The following is an 18,161-nucleotide window of genomic DNA, read 5'->3' as shown; positions in this document are numbered from 1 at the left end:
TTTTAAGAAATTTTCTATTTTCTCTTGTGTGCATTTATTGGATGCATTTAAAGAACCTGGAAGAGAATTTTATTTTCTTGGAAATAATTTAAACAATAGTTATTCTTTTATCAAGTGGTTACAAGCAATGTTTTTGTGTTTATGTATGTATGTGTACATATAATATATGTATGGATAAATATTTCTAATTGTTGAAATAACGTGATCATAAATACAAAACACATATATCATGATTCATTCAGCATAGGGTTTTAAAAAAATTATTACTTTAATGATTTGAAATGGTTTATAAAAGGCTATCCAATTATATATTCACATTTTTATTTTAGGTGCAAAATATTTCATCAAAGGTAATACTAATGTGGTCAGAGCAATGCTAGAGGACCCTTCAATATTTAAAGGTATGAATTCAACTCACTAGTAAATACTGACTAGTAAACACTTTGTTAAGAGTTGTGGGGGCTAAGGAAATACCAGGTTAATTGTCCTGAGCTCTAGGGGCTGAGGCTTTGATGCAGTGATGAGGCATACACACAGTTAACGGTAATTAAGATAGATTATGATATAGCATATAAGAGGAGTATTTGAAACATGGTTCTGTACTGAATAACAGAGAAAGGAGCTATTTTGTTTAGTTATTTTGGTAAGATTAATTTAAGCAGTGCTTAAAGCAAAATTTTAACACTCAGGTGGAGAGTGGGAAGTAAAAGGGTAGCTAAAATTAACTCATTTAATTATTGAGCCCCTACCATTTTAGATATTGTGCTATGCACTGGAAATACACTGTACTACAAAAATAAAAATAGCCCCTTCTTTTCTTGAATTTAACATGAATTGGCAAAGAACACTGTTCTACAAAGACTTTGAATGGGTAACAGTGTCTAAGTGGGGGGAAAAATAAGGTAACAGTGAGATGAAGGAGGCTTGTTTTGTTTTGATTTTGGTTGGTTGAATTTGTTCCAAGATAAGGGACCTAAAAGCATGATGGTTGTTTTTGCCTGTGTGGAAAGAATCAGAAAAATGGAGAAATGCAAATCAGGAAGGAATAGCTGATTTAATAAAGTTGATAAAGAAATGTAAAATCTTAGGATTAAAATCTAATATGTATAAAAAGTTATTTGGGGAAACAGGAAATAGACTATAGATAGGTACAGAGATATTTTAAGGTCTAAAGAAGAAAAATTCAGTGATGTTCATAATAGATAGCCTCATCTTTTCTAGAAAGCAAGAGGCTGTTTTATTTCAAACTGAGACAATCTGGGGAAGATCTGAGCCCCAAAAGTACAGAGATTTTGAACAACCATAAATTTGCAGCAACAAGGATGGACCTGAATATCATCTTACTAAGTGAAGCAAGTCATACAGAGAAAGACAAATATCGTGTGATATTACTTATATGCAGAATCTAAAAAAATGATACAAACAAGCCTACTTACAAAACAAAAACAGACTCACAGACTTAAAGAATGAACTTACGGTTACCGGGAGAAGAGTCGGGAGGGGGTAGGGATAGGTTGGGATTTGGGATTGACGTGTACACACTGCTATATTTAAAATAAGATAACCAACAAGGACCTAATGTATAGCACAGAGAACTCTGCTCAATACTCTGTAATAACCTAAATGGGAAAAGAACTCGAAAAAGAATAGATACATGTATACGTATAACTGAATCACTCAGCTGTACACCTGAAACTAATAGAGCATTAATCAACTATACTCCAGTATAAAATAAATTTTTTTTAAAAAAGTAAAAAACATTCAAAATGTCCATAAACTGATGAATTGATTGATAAATGAGGATTATTTATACAATGGAATGTTATTTGGCAATAAAAACAATGAATTACTTATATATGCTAAAACATGGATGAACCTTGAAAATGTTTAGCTAAGTGAGAGATGCTAATTACAAAAGACCACATACTGTATGATTCCAATATTATCTGGATACGTCTATTCTGAAGTATCAAGAATCAATGGAAACAAAATACACTGGTGGTCACCCAGGGCTGTGGGCAAGTGTCAACATAGGGTTGGGATAGGGGAATAACTAATAGGTACAGGCTTTATTTTTGGGGTAGTGAAAATGTTCTAAATTTAGATTGTGGTGATGGTTGCAAAAGTATAAATATACTAAAAACCATTGAATGGTGCAATTTAAATGTGTGAAGTGTATGGTTTATGAATTATACCACTATAAAGTTGTTAAAAATGATCAATAACTTTTGCCCTTTAAACGTCTGTCTTGTATGAAAAACAAATGTGCAAAGCAAACAAACTTATAATGTGATGAGTGCAATAAAGTGAAGGTATTTCAAAAAAAAATCCACTAGGATATATGGGCTGCTTCCCACCCAGGCAGCCAGGTAATTGCACCTCAAAGCCACATGATGGTCCCATGAGACCAGAAGGAAATACAGCAGGAGACCATATGGGAAGGGGAGAAAGCTGTCCATTTGGGAAGAATTCTGAGGAGGAAGCATGTGACATAGGCCTAAGCCAATCAATATACTGCATCTCCATGGTCACAGTGATTGGCTTAGCAATGTGCATGTGACCCACTCAGAGCCAATGAGACTTAATGACACCTGGAAATGCTGTAAGAGAGAAGGCATGATTCTCTCCTTACTGGATTTGGAGCTGAGGAGATAGAGAGTCTGGAGATACTGTCTCCTCCTAGCCAGAGTAAGGGAAAACCTGGAGCTGACTGGGGCCACCTTGGATCTCCTGACGTCTTAACTATCTCAGTGGAAGAACCTCAAGACGGAGGGAAATTGAGTCCTGATGACATTGTTTGAGCTCTGAATCCAGCCACGCCTGAAGTCAATGCGAGTCCTGGGTTTTCAGCAAGACAATGAGTTCCCCTTGTGCCCATTAGAACTGCACTCCTATGTCTCCTGGGGTGGGAGAGATGACACAGGTGTTCCCTGAGCAAGTTCTGACATCTGATACCCTTAGGATTCCTGATATGGAGGTGGATCTGAGATAAACCCAGTTGGCCAAGGCAAGCTGCTCAGGGTCAAAAGGTCACCAGAAGTTGTCTTACAAACATCCAGACCATTCTGAATCGTGGTGACCATTCTTGACCCCAGAGTGGGAACAAACAACTTCAAGTTATGAATTTGAACTCTAAGATCAACGCCAAAATACCAGCGTTTCTACTGCATATCACCTGTAGAAAACAGCACACTTTGAGAAGCATCTCCTTAAAACTAAAGTTGAAACTTCAACTTAAGATTTAGAAGAGCTTTCAGCTGGAGAAGGACAATAAATTAATTGCATTATTCCCACAATTACTAATTTAAATGTGTAAAGTGTCACTGATTTTCCCTTTAACAGAATGGGACAAAAATATATAAAACATATTCAAAAGACAAAAAAAAAAAGGGATGAACGTTTTAAGTGGCCAAATTCCACTCGGGAACAGGCAGGGGCAGGCAGCCTAGAAACGTGGACCATCTATGTTATATCAGCAAACAAGCATGATCCTTGTCTGCATGGAGCAATTGATCGAGTGAAAGGTACATAAAATAATCAAATAATTACACAAATACATACTAACTTGACAATTGGCAAGGTAAGTATGGCAGGACATAAAGTTGATAGAGAACAAGAGGGTTAGGGAGAATTGTCCAGTTGGCTGACGTTGTATTCAGGAAGGCAAATAAAACTAAATGTGGTGTCTGAGGGACCAGAATGACAGAGAAAGATAAAAGGAGGGTAAAGAATGGGTTCAGTAGGAATCTGGGAGCAGACGAAGTGGGAATATATGCAGCTGTGGTCAGAAAGCAGGCTTTCAAAGTTTTACTAGAAGCAGAGCAGTTATCAGAGACAGTAATTCCCGCTAAAAATGGAATGTGTATCTTTAGAGGAGAAATCAAGCCTTTGTCACAGGTGCACACACAAACCCCTCTCACCAGTGACAGCTTGCCCATGCCAAGGATCCAGCAATTAGCCATATTAATTCACAAACAGTCTATATACTCCAAAGCACTTTAAGTCATATATAGGACAATTTTTCTTTTTCCTTTTTTTTTTTTAAAACGCTGTTAATTTTGTACTCACATACATTCAGTGTGTCAGACGTTCTGGTCTGTTTGGTCCCACTCTCCCTGGGTGATCTTGCAGCCTCACAATACAGAGAACCATTTCTAGGAAAGAGATAAAATAAAAACACATTACATTTAAGGAAGTTAGAAAAGAGCCCAAGCAAAATTATTTGAAATTAAAATCTGCCTAATGGAGTAACCTACAGGGAACAATTTATATTTCCATATATTTTTCCAAGGGTACATTCATGACGACTATGTCGTCCTCGAGGCTTTTCCCAGAATATAAAAGGCTTTTTAAAAAATGATAGTAATTATAATATTTGGTTGTGGATAAATTTCTCACTTTATCAAGTTTTTCTTTCTACTGGACTGCTGAGCAAGATTTTCCATAAAGGCAAAAAAGTGTATCTACCGCTATTTTACCCCCATTCTACTTTGCATAACTCTATTCCAGTCAAATGAATTTACTCCTCATCCCTGTACATATTCTGCCTTCTTGTACCTCTATGGCATTTCTTGTGCCATCTTATCTGCCTGAAATGTCATTATTCTTTTGTCCATTCCCATTTCCTACCCAACAAACTTATAGTCATTCTTTAATACCCAGCTCAAATGTGACCTTCATTCCCTCCTGAAGCTGCCTATCAAAATTAATTTCTACTTCATCTATCTATATATATAGTCCCACAGACTGTTGATGGTCATGCATTATGAGACTGTTCCAAATTCTGTCTCCCTGCCTCTGAGCTTTAAAGGCAGAGAGAATGTTTTTATCTGTGAGTGTTTCTGCTGTTGCTGTATTATTTTTGCTGTATTCTTTTTCTTTAATCACCACCTTCCCTGTGCACACAATGGACATTCAAATATAAGGAATAATTGTTCTTTACTCTATCTTGGTGTAAATCAGACATTAGTAATGCTGTAGTCAAGGCCTTACACTACGCCAATCTGATACTCCTTTTCAATTAAAATACTTGTTATACTTGGCTTCCAAAACATCATTCTCTCCAGTTTCCTTCTTCAATGGATTACACTTTTTTTATCTCCTCTTGAGGTTTTCTCCTCATTTCCCTAGCTTTGTAATAATACAATACACCACGGCTCACATCTTGAACATCTCTTATTTTCTATTAGACTAACTCCCAACCAGATCCAATCCAGGCTTAAACTTTTAAAGAGAATCCTTACATCTGGGATTGCCAAATTTCTATTTTAGTGCCGAACTCTGCATGAGTGCCATACTTATAAGCAACTGTCTACTTGCTAGACCCACTGTGAGTTCTAATAGGCAATTTAAAATGAGCATATACTGAGCTTACTGTCACCACCAATTTGCTCATTCTACAGTTTCTTCTCAGAGAAACAACTTCATCCTACCATTTTCTCATTCCAAAAAAACTTGACTCCACTCTTTCTCCCATACTCCATAGCAAGTGTATTAACAAATGCCATTGGTGCTAACTTCAAAATGTATCCAAAATCTGTCTAAACTATGACTGCTTTTCTCCATCTTCACTTCTAATATGCTGGTCCAAGTCACTATAAGTTCTGTTAAGTTTTATTGCAATGGAGACCTACTTTACTCTATTCCTTCCTTTTGTCTATTGTCAAAATAGCAGCTAGGATGATTCTATTAACAGGTAAATCAGATTATGTCTTTTCTGTGCTCAAAAGCTTCCAGTAGCTTCCATCTCATTCTAATAAAAGCCCAAATCTCTAAAAAGGGTTGATGAGATCCTACACAAGTTAAGCCCATGTTAGCTCACAGACCTCTCTTCCTTTTTTTTTTTAATTGAAGTATACTTGATTTACAGTGATTCAGGTATACAGCAAAGTGATTCAGTTATACATGTACATAGATATATATTTATACATATTCCTTTTCAGATTTCAGATTTACTTGAAGGAGTTTATTCTTTTGACATGAGAGAACCTAGGTTCTAGTTCCTGTTGAACTGTGTTTTGGTTATGTAACTTCATTCTAACTGAGTCTCAGATCCTTAGCTATGAAACTAGTGTAGTAACATCTTCTCAATTGCTTTCCCAAGGGAGCTGAGGTAATAAAATGGGACAATCAGTAAAAATATTATTTGAGTATCAAAAGGTATTAAGCAAGATGTGATAACTTGAATATACAACATAGTTGAGCCTTACCTCAATCCTGATACAATTATGTATTGTTACACTTCACGCATACAGCTTAGTTTCAGTGATTTTCGGAGATCTGACTTAGTTCATAAAGTCAATTTTTGCTGAACTCCGTATGAAAGTTGGATCTTTAGACTCTAAAGTAGGCTATTTTATACCACAATAACTTTTATTAACACCTAAAAATAAGTAATTTATATTTGCCTGATTTATAGAGCCAGAAAAATACATCTGGTACATGTAATATCTAACAGTTTGGGGCACTTACTGTACACAGAGTACTACCCTAAATGACTACCTGTATTATTCTATTTAATTCTCAAATAATGCTGCATGGTTGCAGCTGTAAACATCTCCATTTAAAAATGGAAAAAAAGACATAGATAGATTAAGCAATTTGTACCGGGACACACAACTAGTAAGTAGTGAAATTGAGCTGTTAACCTAGGTACATTTGTGACACAAAAACTATTTTTAATTCAAAATTATTATTTTTTCTTTTTTTCCCAATTTCCCTGAGATATAATTGACATATAACATTGTATACATTTAAAGTGTACAACATAATGATTTGATATATGTACATATTGCCACAATATATATGATTACCACAATAAATTTAGTTAACATCCATCACTTCACATTGTGGCTTTTTTTTTCCTGGTGATGAGAACTTTAAAAATTGACTCTATTAGCAACTTTCAGGTGTACAATACTGTATTTTTAACTATAGTTATCATGCTGCCATCCTGAGAATACTTCATTTGGAGCCAATACAGTAGAGTTCCTAAAAGCCATTCACTTTTACACCTAAATGAAAAAGTTTAGTACCTGTAAGCCTAATAATGAGTTAAAAAACAGAGTAACTGATATTATGATAACATTCTTTAGGATCTGGCTACTTCACAGCATCTAGTTACTTGAGAGAGACTAGTTACTCTGTCTCCCTAGTCATTCACTCTTCTTTGTAATTGCCTCTGTGAACTGATTCATTGTGATATTGGAGAGTAAGAGCAGTAATTCACTCTGTGATTATTACCAAGAGCCAATAAAATAGTTATGACAAATATCAGTCTAATTGGAAGTGTCACTACTAGAGTCACTTAAAAAGAATCACTTGAGAATATTCTATCAGTAACGATTGTGCATTAGCGGAAGGGGGAGAAGAATGAATGAACAAGCCCGAGTCCTCCTCCAGTTATGACAGTTCATTTCCTTTTGATAAACAACTATTCTGGCATGAAAAAAAAAAACCCTAATCTACCTCTGACCTTTCTACATTTGGTCCAGAGCACTACAACGATTCTGAATTCTCATATAAATAAGTTCCAAGAGAAGGGTGAGGAGATCCTATAGATAATTCACTCTACTTGACAACAAACTAAGGAATAATTTTAGCATACACTTATCCCACACCAAGTAGAGACTTGATTCAAATCATTATCACTATAATAAAAATCACAGCAGTATGTAGAATATGTTGAACACACACAATGTGTTCGATATTACGGTTAGCACATTACATGATTTATTTTGATTCTCTGTTGTACAGATTGGTTTGGAAATGCCATTGCGTAGTTTGAGCCAGGTAGGGCATCTTAGGTAGATAAACATTACATTCCCCCAAATATAATCTAAAGTGAGGCAGACTCAAGAACACTGAGGCACAAAGGATGTGATGGCCTGAGATTACATATTAATATCATATCTACGGAACTTCCACACTGCCCTCTACCATTCTCACCAGACTACTCTGCTTCCCACAGCCCCCTTCAGCTTCTCTGTCTTACCTCAGAGAAGATAAGAGAAGGTAATTTATCCTTAAATGGAGAGAATTATTTAATTGTATGGATTTCAAGCTCGAGAAAATGCTAGTAAGACTCTATCTTGCAAATGTATATTTTAGACACAACTGGGAATGGATAAAATTCCACAGCTCTGCTGAAGGTAAGTGAGTGGATGGCCACATAGGACTGGGGCAAGTAAATATCATCCAGATATGAAAAAGATAATCATATAATTGCATAGTATTATATAAACATGCTCATGATATAATATCACATGAAAGAAGGGAATTTCAAAATGGCATATTTTCTAAATTTATGTACATACTATATGTGTCCACGTTCAAGGATGAGATAGGAAAACACAACAGTTTTCTCATGATTTGTAGGGCATGATGTAAGACTGAGTGACACATCCATTTTGACCATTAATGTCTTTACAAAATTGTTTGTGATCTGAATTTTGAAAGTGAGATTTAATTTTAAAAAAAGGATGGTATAATGACACTTCTGAAATTCAGAGATGCTGTGGTTTTGGTGCTTACAAAAATTATCTCCTCAGAGCTTGTTATAAACGACTCTTAAGAACCACTTTCAAATTGTTATATCATTTTTGCACAACATAAATCCTAGCATACATTCCAGTTAGTAATTAACCTTAAATACTCAATTTTTCCCTTAGAGATCAACTTACTGCATGTAAAGAATGGATAATCTGAAAAATGAAAAATGCCTTTATTTATTCATTCACTCATCTATTCATTCAATACACAGTAATTAAGTGCTGACTGTTTTAGGTACTATTTTAAGAGCTGAGGATGTAACAGAAAATAAGTTAGTTTGTAACTAGTTTGGGGGCCTATAATAGGCCAGAGCTAAAAGTTAACTCTATGAAAAGGGAAAAGTCTCAAGAAAGGATCTGAAACAAATGTGTTCCCCTAGTCCTCACTGAAAAGGCTGTAAAGTGGAGAAAGTTTACAGTGTCTTATTCCTGTGTCAGCTTTCTGAGCAAATGTTTACAGGAAAAAAATATGTCACAGAAAATAATTTAGAAATAGTTTTCCAACTATGCTCCCTTTACTCAACCACCTAGTCATCAGAACATCTGTTCCAGCAGAAGGAAAATATCATGAAGGCAGGGGCTGGTTTGCCACCAGATCTTCAGCACCAAGGACAGTACCTGTGCTGTGTCCATGATGATCCAATCAAGCGGTTCTGCCCACTCCACATTCTAGATTACCTTGTTCAAAAATGAGTCAGATTTGGTTCTCCTTTTCAAGGGCATTAGTCCAGGTGGCTAATTATAGTCGTTTATAAAGCACCTTCTATGTATCACATACAATACCTGCTATTATTTTAATCTCATGTTACCACAGCACCATCACTTTTTTTTTACTTGACCTCACTGTGCCTCAGTTTCCTCATCTGTAAAACTGGTAATGATGATACTTAGTTACTGGAGTTCTTGTGAGAAGTAAATTCCTAGTATAAATAAAGTTCCCCATGGAAGTGCCTAGACTCACAGTATGTAACATACAAGTATATGATAGTATACTATTACTTGAAGCTCCTGGTAACACTTTGAAATAGATGTTATTATCTCTATTTTACAGAAGAGGAAACAGATGCAGGGTAACTAGGGAATCGGACCAAAAATCCCATGGTCCATACATTGCTGAGCCACTGGTTTTAGAAATGTTTCTCCAGTCTTCTCTTCCTCCTGTCCATACCCTTGCTGACACTATTAAATCAGACCTTAACCACTTCTTGTTTAGACTTTGTCAGTAACTAGCTTCCAAGTCACCCTTTTTCTAGTTTTATATACCGTCCTTTACATTTTTTAAACTGTCTCCTTCTGACATGTTTTTTAAAAGTATTTATCATAGTACATTATTTTCCTCTGTGTTAGAAGCCAAGTGGCTCTCTATTTCCTCTAGAGGAAACTGCAAAGCTCTTAGAAGAACACTGTATGCTTTCAATTTAATAGATTATTGTTCAAATTTTATAGTCAAAACACTAGACAATTAAACTAAGATTAGATAATCCAAAAATTAGGCAGATCTGGGTTCAGGCCACTGACGATCCATTTACTAGTTGTACAATCACCTCCAAGTTATTTTACTTCTCTGATTCTTAGTATCTCATTTGGAAAATTGGGATGACAGCATTTAAGACATAATTTTTGGTACACATAATAGACTCAGTAAATGGTATTTATTATTATCATTATCTATAGAACAAGAACAAGACAAAACATATTTAGGAGATTATACTGAAAAATTCTAAGAGCGATCCCAAGTATGAAACATGGAGTGGAACAAAGTAAAAAATTATCTGGAATCAAGCAATGACATAGGATTTTAGTTGGTGGCCAAACCAGTGTAATTTTTTGTGAAGAGAAAATTTAATGGTAAATGGAATAGTTAATTATTTTTTCCTTTTTAGCATAAATAACCCAACAACAAAGAAATAATAAGTTCTATTGCTGTATGGATCAGAACAGGTTTGTAATGGATTTACCAGTAATGAATAGAAATGTTCTATATCCTTCTCCTCACTTGAAATATTAAGAAGAATTACTATGTGAATTTATAGCTCTCTAAGAATATGCTTTCCTACTAATGAATGTTCTTATATAGATTTTACACATGCTTATGTTAAATATAGGTTAACTGACAGAATATTTTGAAATGCTCAGAGTGATTAATCAAGGCTGCTTCATTTAGTGATGAGAGATATTCAGTGAGATTTCAAGATTTAAAGTTTAGTTAAATTAAGTTCATAAGCATAAAAACTCATTTGAACTCAAGAAAATATTTTGGGCCTAGAGAAGCTGAATGGCAATGCTCTGAAACACAAGCCTAGCATTAGTGACCATAAACTAACTCCCAGGTATTCTCGCATTGATTGGCAGTGTTAGCTGAGGAGTTAACACACAGTTTTGCTTGTTTTGACCTAAATAAACGCATGTTAGATAACATCATAATTTTAGAATTCATTTATGCAAGTTCATTAAATACTCACTAAGTACCAAACAGTATACTAAGGGCTGAAAATAAAAGAATACAATGTTTTTCCTAATTTTACTGGCCTCATATTTGAAAAGTAAAATAACAAATGCAATATTTTATTCGTGCTGGTATGTGTACAGGAGAGAGAAAGGCACCCGCAGGGCTATATTTACTCAGGTCCATCAAGAAGCAGACACCAAGATGGGAATAGACATATAAGAAATTTATCGGGAAAGCCTGTGAAGGATAAAGGGGGAATGATCAAGAGAAAGACTGGAGAGCCTTCAAACTACGGCAGAAGTCTGACACGTGTAAAGGAGAAGAGAAGGACAGAAGGTTGGATGGAAGATTCTGGAACTGCAGCACATTTTTAAGAAAGACTCAGCTAAGCCAATGGGCAGTCCTAGAGCTACAGTTCCCCATCAGAGGAGTCTTGTAGTTCACAAGAATGGGCCTGAGCCAGTAGCAGTCACTGGCTGGGAGCAGCCCAATGGAAGCACAGCCTAGTAGCAAAAGCCCTGGTGGATACAGAAAGCAGTAGCTAGGGCTGTCAATCAATTATGTTTCCAGCAGCAGGCCAAGTAGCATACTTTGATGGCTGCCACCATGACGTGGCCAATTTTACCTGTGGTCCAGAACTTCAGAAGGGTTTTGAAAGATGAATAGGAAGTCACAGGGTAGACAAAATGGGTAAACGCATTCAGGAATGAATCAAATGCAGAAAAACATAAAACAACATGGCGAGTATGGCAGAGTTAAAGTAGTGCATTAGGCTGGAGGATGTACTCAAGGGCGTTGGCAGGCAGGGCACCAAGAGGTGAGACTAGAGAGGGAAGCAGGATTCTGACCAGGGAGAGGTTGGCAAGTTCTAAAAAGATGCTTGGCTTTACTCTCTATATAATGTGAAGTCATTGAGGGATTACTTCTGCGCACAGTCCATGTGGGGTCTACATTGCAGAAAGAGTCCTGAAGGACAGAGTGTGTTCAGATGGAGAATTCAAAGAGTAAAGGAGAGGGAGATACCAGTAATAAAGACAAGGTAGTATCACACAGACCTGGGTCCCCAAACTGGCTCCACCACTTACTAACCATGTGACCATAAGCCAGTCATTTAATGCCCCAAGAGCCTGTATGACTAATTTCCTATGTTGGCAATGACACACTTAACTTACTTCACAGAGACAGAAAGATCACAGGTATAAAAGGAATAGGGGCACGCTGAGGAGGTGTTGAAAGTAGACATAAACCTACATTCATACTCTGGCCTAAATGTGTGCCTATAGTTGTATTTTCTGTAAAGTTCTGTAAAATTCAGTTTTCTTAATTATAAAATGGCAACAAAATCATTTCTATCTCATGGAATCATTCCTTATGAGGTGATACCAGTGAAGTCTTAGCTCACTCCTTGGGAGTAGGAAATGCTCAGTGACTAAGTGCTCATGGGTGTCAGGCATACTTGGAATGTTCTGGTCTCACAGAATCTCTGCAGGCAGCTGATTTTCTGCCCCTGAGTTTAGAGGAGCAAATTGATGCTTGAAGAGTTTAAGTGAGTGGTTCAGTGCCACACAAATCACTATACTGGGTTACAATTCTCTGTTGCCTGACTTCAAAATCCACATTCTTAACCACGATTCTCCATTAACTCCATTCCAGTGCTAAAAACATTCCTATCATCCTGCCAAAGAAAATGAAATTTTAAGAACTCACTTGTTATTTAGAGAAGAGCTAATACCTATCCTTCTCAAACTCTTGCAAAATATAGCAGAGGGAGCAATACTCCCAAACTCATTCTATGAGGCCACCATCCCTCTGATACCAAAACCAGACAAGGATGTCACAAAGAAAGAAAACTACAGGCCAATATCACTGATGAACACAGATGCAAAAATCCTCAACAAAATACTAGCAAACAGAATCCAACAGCACATTAAAAGGATCATACATTATGATCAAGTGGGGTTTATCCTAGGAATGCAAGGATTCTTCAATACATGCAAATCAATCAACGTGATACACCATATTAACAAATTGAAGAATAAAAACCATATGATCACCTCAATAGATGCAGAGAAAGCTTTCGACAAAATTCAACACCCATTTATGATAAAAACCCTCCAGAAAGTAGGCATAGAGGGAACTTTCCTCAACATAATCAAGGCCATATATGACAAACCCACAGCCAACATCATCCTCAATGGTGAAAAACTGAAAGCATTTCCGCTAAAATAAGGAACAAGGCAAGGTTGTCCATTCTCACCACTACTATTCAACATAGTTTTGGAAGTTTTAGCCACAGCAATCAGAGACGAAAAAGAAATAAAAGGAATCCAAATTGGAAAAGAAGAAGTAAAGCTGTCACTGTTTGCAGATGACATGATACTTATACATAGAGAATCCTAAAGTTGCTACCAGAAAACTACTAGAGCTAATCAATGAATTTGGTAAAGTAGCAGGATACAAAATTAATGCACAGAAATCTCTGGCATTCTTATACACTAATGATGAAAAATCTGAAAGTGAAATTAAGAAAACACTCCCATTTACCACTGCAACAAAAAGAATAAAATATCTAGGAATAAACCTACCTAAGGAGACAAAAGACCTGTATGCAGAAAATTATAAGACACTGATGAAAGAAATTAAAGATGATACAAACAGATGGAGAGACATACCATGTTCTTGGATTGGCAGAATCAACATTGTGAAAATGACTCTACTACCCAAAGCAATCTACAGATTCAATGCAATCCCTATCAAACTACCAATGGCATTTTTCACAGAACTAGAATAAAAAAAATTCACAATTTGTATGGAAACATAAAAGACCCCGAATAGCCAAAGCAATCTTGAGAAAGAAAAATGGAGCTGGAGGAATCAGGCTCCCAGACTTCAGACTATACTACAAACCTACAGTAATTAAGACAGTATGGTACTGGCACAAAAACAGAAATATAGACCAATGGAACAGGATAGAAAGCCCATAGATAAACCCATGCACATATGGTCACCTTATCTTTGATAAAGGAGGCAAGAATATACAGTGGAGAAAAAACAGCCTCTTCAGTAAGTGGTGCTGGGAAAACTGGACAGCTACATATAAAAGAATGAAATTAGAACACTCCCTAACACCATACACAAAAATAAACTCAAAATGGATTAAAGACCTAAATGTAAGGCCAGACACCATCAAACTCTTAGAGGAAAACATAGGCAGAACACTCTATGACATAAATCACAGCAAGATCCTTTTGGACCCACCTCCCAGAGAAATGGAAATAAAAACAAAAATAAACAAATGGGTCCTAATGAAACTTAAAAGTTTTTGCACAGCAAAGGAAACCATAAACAAGACGAAAAGACAACCCTCAGAATGGGAGAAAATATTTGCAAATGAAGCAACTGACAAAGGATTAATCTCCAAAACATACAAGCAACTCATGCAGCTCAATATCAAAAAAACAAACAACCCAATCCAAAAATGGGCAGAAGATCTAAACAGATATTCCTCCAAAGAAGATATACAGATTGACAACAAACACATGAATGGATGCTCAACATCACTAATCATTAGAGAAATGCAAATCAAAACTACAAAGAGCTATCTCCTCACACCAGTCAGAATGGTCATCATCAAAAAATCTGGAAACAATAAATGCTGGAGGGTGTGTGGAGAAAAGGGAACCCTCTTGCACTGTTGGTGGGAATGTAAACTGATACAGCCACTATGGAGAACAGTATGGAGGTTCCTTAAAGAACTAAAATAGAATTACCATGTGACCCAGCAACCCCACTCCTGGCCATATACCCCGAGAAAACTATGATTCAGAAAGAGTCATGTACCACAATGTTCATTGCAGCTCTATTTACAATAGCCAGGACATAGATGCAACCTAAGTGTCCACTGACAGATGACTGGATAAAGAAGATGTGGCACATATATACAATGCAATATTACTCAGCCATTAAAAGAAACGAAATTAAGCTATTTGTAGGGAGGTGGAAGGATGCAGAGTTTGTCATACAGAGTGAAGTAAGTCAGAAAGAGAAAAACAAATACCGTATGCTAACACATATGTATGGAATCCAAAAAAAAATGGTTATGAAGAACCTAGGGGCAGGACAGGAATAAAGAGGCAAATGTAGAGAATGGACTTGAGGGGGAAGGGTAAGCTGGGGCGAAGTGAGAGAGTGGCATGGACTTATATATACTACCAAATGTAAATAGATAGCTAGTGGGAAGCAGCCGCATAGCACAGGGAGATCAGCTTGGTGCTTTGTGACCACCTAGAGAGGTGGCATAGGGAGGGTGGGAGGGATATATGGGGACATATGTAAATGTATAGCTGATTCACTATGTTATAAAGCAAAAACTAACACATCATTGTAAAGCAATTATACTCCAATAAAGATGTAAAGAAAAAAAAGAATCATTCTCTAAATCAACAGATTATCAGCAAACAAGGGAATATGATATTAATAGCTGGGGAAGAGTTTAAGCCTTTAACATTAATATTTGTCATAAAAAAACTTACAATTATTTAGTATTCACAGATGCCTCAGCAATACATTTGGATCATATAATTTGAAGAGAAAGTATTTTATCTTCACCTATCAGTTGTGAGACTTTTATTTTCAAGAATAATTTTAATGACTGCCCCTCTGAGGCAGTTCACTTTCAATACCAAAACTTATAAATTTGCAAGACTTGCAAAACACAGATTCATTATTTTCCCACCTTCATTGGAAAGGAGACAAAGAAATTGCCTCCGGCATTAAGAAACCCATGGGCTGAAATAACTTGAAGCCTGTTGATTCTATTAACAACAGCCCACTTTGGACAATTTAGCTAGAACCTCTGTCTCCCAAAAGCTCTCTGCCTGGGGAGTGACATAGGTTTTTGAGGTGCTTGCCCTTCCCCTGCACCTCTGGAAAGCTTAGCAGTTAGCTCTCAGTCCTTGGATGATTCTGTAAACATCTGATAAGTTTGATACAATCACTTGATCATTTTTTTCCCCCTGAAATTATGCTCCAGAAAAGATCTCTGTGGATAGTTTTGAAGCATAAGTCAAGACTATTCTTCTGTTCTTAGGAATCTTGGCCCATATATTAACATTTAATATAACATTTAACTTGACTTTTGACTAATGCTCGCCAATAAAAGAGATGGCACATTTCACAATGTAGACTTCTACATTGTTCCTATTCATCTCAGCTTGTATATCCTCAATGTTCATATGCAAGTTGAACTGGGCATCAATGCTCATTTTGTCTGTTGGAAGAGCCATGCTCTCCTCCATGACATTCATCTTGGCCGTCTCTCCCACTGGCCATACTCTACCAAATCAGCTAGTGAAACACCTATTTTTCTTCCTAATTTGATACCAAATTCTGACTAATTTACCACAGGAATTAAAGCAAGATAACCTTTAAATCGACTATGTAAACCCATAAAAATTATAAGCAGCGGAACACAATCTTACCGCTTAATACACAGTATGTGTTAGAGTTTCTATGACCCCAATTTAAAAACTCATGAAACAGGTACCAGTCACAGGCATGAAGGTGACTATAAATTCTTTCAGGAATCCTTTCAAGACAACCTTTGCTATTAAAATGAATCGGCTGTGGCCTTCAGAAATTCAACATCTTCAAGGAAGAGAGGAACAATGAGTATACACTAACCACCCCCCCCAACTGCCCCCTCACCAATTCTACCGGTTTTGCTTCTTGTGGTTTCAGTTACCCAAGTTCAACCATGGTCCAAAAATATTAAATGAAAAAAAATTCAAAAATAATTAGCGAGTTTTAAATTACATGCCATCCTGAGCAGCGTGATAAAATCTTGCACCGTCCAGCTCTGTCCTGCCTGAGACGTGAATCATCTCTTTTTTCAGTGTTTCCTGCCCGTTAGCCACTTAGTAGCCTTCTCAGTTATCAGATCTACTATCAGGGTATTGCAGAGCTCGTGTTCAAGCAATCCTTATTTTATTTAAAAATGTCCCCAAAGCACAAGAGTAGTGAGGCTGGCAATTTGGATATGTCAAAAAAAAAGCCATAAAGTGATTCCTTTAAGTGAAAAGGTGAATGTTCTTGAAACAAAAAAAGAAAAAAAAATCATATGCTAAGATCCTATACACAATGGGGCACCATGATGGAATCATAACATTCTTCTGAAGAGCACTAAAGCACAAAATGAGATAATCTTTATATTCTTCCCAGCTCTAAATTTCTATGACCAGGTGATTATTTCATTATACTTCATATTCCTTCCATCTTTCTCTTTCCTACAATCTTCATTTATTGAGCACATAACATATTCTCCACACTGGCAACAAAAAAGAGAAAAGACAGTTAAATACCTCAGCCTGCTAAAACCCTTTCTTTCCCAATCAAATACCACTTATCTGTTTCTATCTCCTCAATATGTCCAGTGATTTTCTCCTAATCTCAGATATATGTGCACTTCTCTTCTGGAACTGATTACTTTTGTCTCTTTGTATTATAATGATTGTTTCTACTTGTCTTATCCCATCTGTTAGATTACAGTATCATCAAATTCAGAACTGTCCCACTGGTCTTTGCGTATACATGGAATCCTATAATAACAGATATGATATAAATTGTATATTTCTAATTACTACAATAATAGTACAAAACTGAACATTACCAAAAAAACTATATAAAACTAAACAATACAAAAGTATATGAGTAAGAAAGAATGCTTCATCTTGTCCCTCACTGCCCTCATACCCAAGTAAGTTTACTTCTCAGAGGTAGGTAATTGTTAACATTTTGGAATACATCTTTCCAGATTTTTTCTATATACACACATACACATGGGATCAATTATTTTTTTTTTTTTGGAAAACAAAAATATCAGAGCCTGCTGAATATATTGTTTTGCAATTTGCTTTTTTTAAAAAAACTTAATATATCTTGAGCATCCTTTCATGTCAGAATATATAAAACTATCACATTCTTTTTAAAGGCTGTGTAATATTTTTGATGAATAAGTGCATGACTCAGTACAGGATGAGCCCAGATAGGGTCTTAGTAACCAATATCCTTCCACTAAGGTGAAATATTAGCTGCAATTTAGAGAAAGTAATGGAAATAATGTAGCACTGTTCTTCATAGAAATAAGGCCATTGTCATATATAATA

At 36.2% G+C, this 18,161-nt stretch overlaps 1 protein-coding gene across 5 annotated transcripts in view; it reads right to left on the bottom strand.

The window, feature by feature from the left end:
* LRRC4C (leucine rich repeat containing 4C) overlaps positions 1 to 18,161 on the bottom strand; it is a 1,217,740-nt gene that overhangs the window by 709,260 nt on the left and 490,319 nt on the right. For 4 of the 5 annotated variants that reach the window (XR_007478685.1, XR_007478686.1, XM_049713172.1 and 1 more), the window contains exon 3: positions 4,073 to 4,154. The gene's annotated coding sequence lies outside the window, so the exon portion shown is untranslated. Of the gene's footprint in view, positions 1 to 4,068; positions 4,155 to 18,161 lie in introns of all 5 variants that reach the window. The other variant, XM_049713174.1, reaches the window with a different exon arrangement.

The sequence above is a fragment of the Orcinus orca genome, chromosome 8 (assembly GCF_937001465.1).
Source record: "Orcinus orca chromosome 8, mOrcOrc1.1, whole genome shotgun sequence".
Classification (NCBI taxonomy): domain Eukaryota; kingdom Metazoa; phylum Chordata; class Mammalia; order Artiodactyla; family Delphinidae; genus Orcinus; species Orcinus orca.
This window is presented reverse-complemented; position numbering and strand designations above follow the sequence as displayed.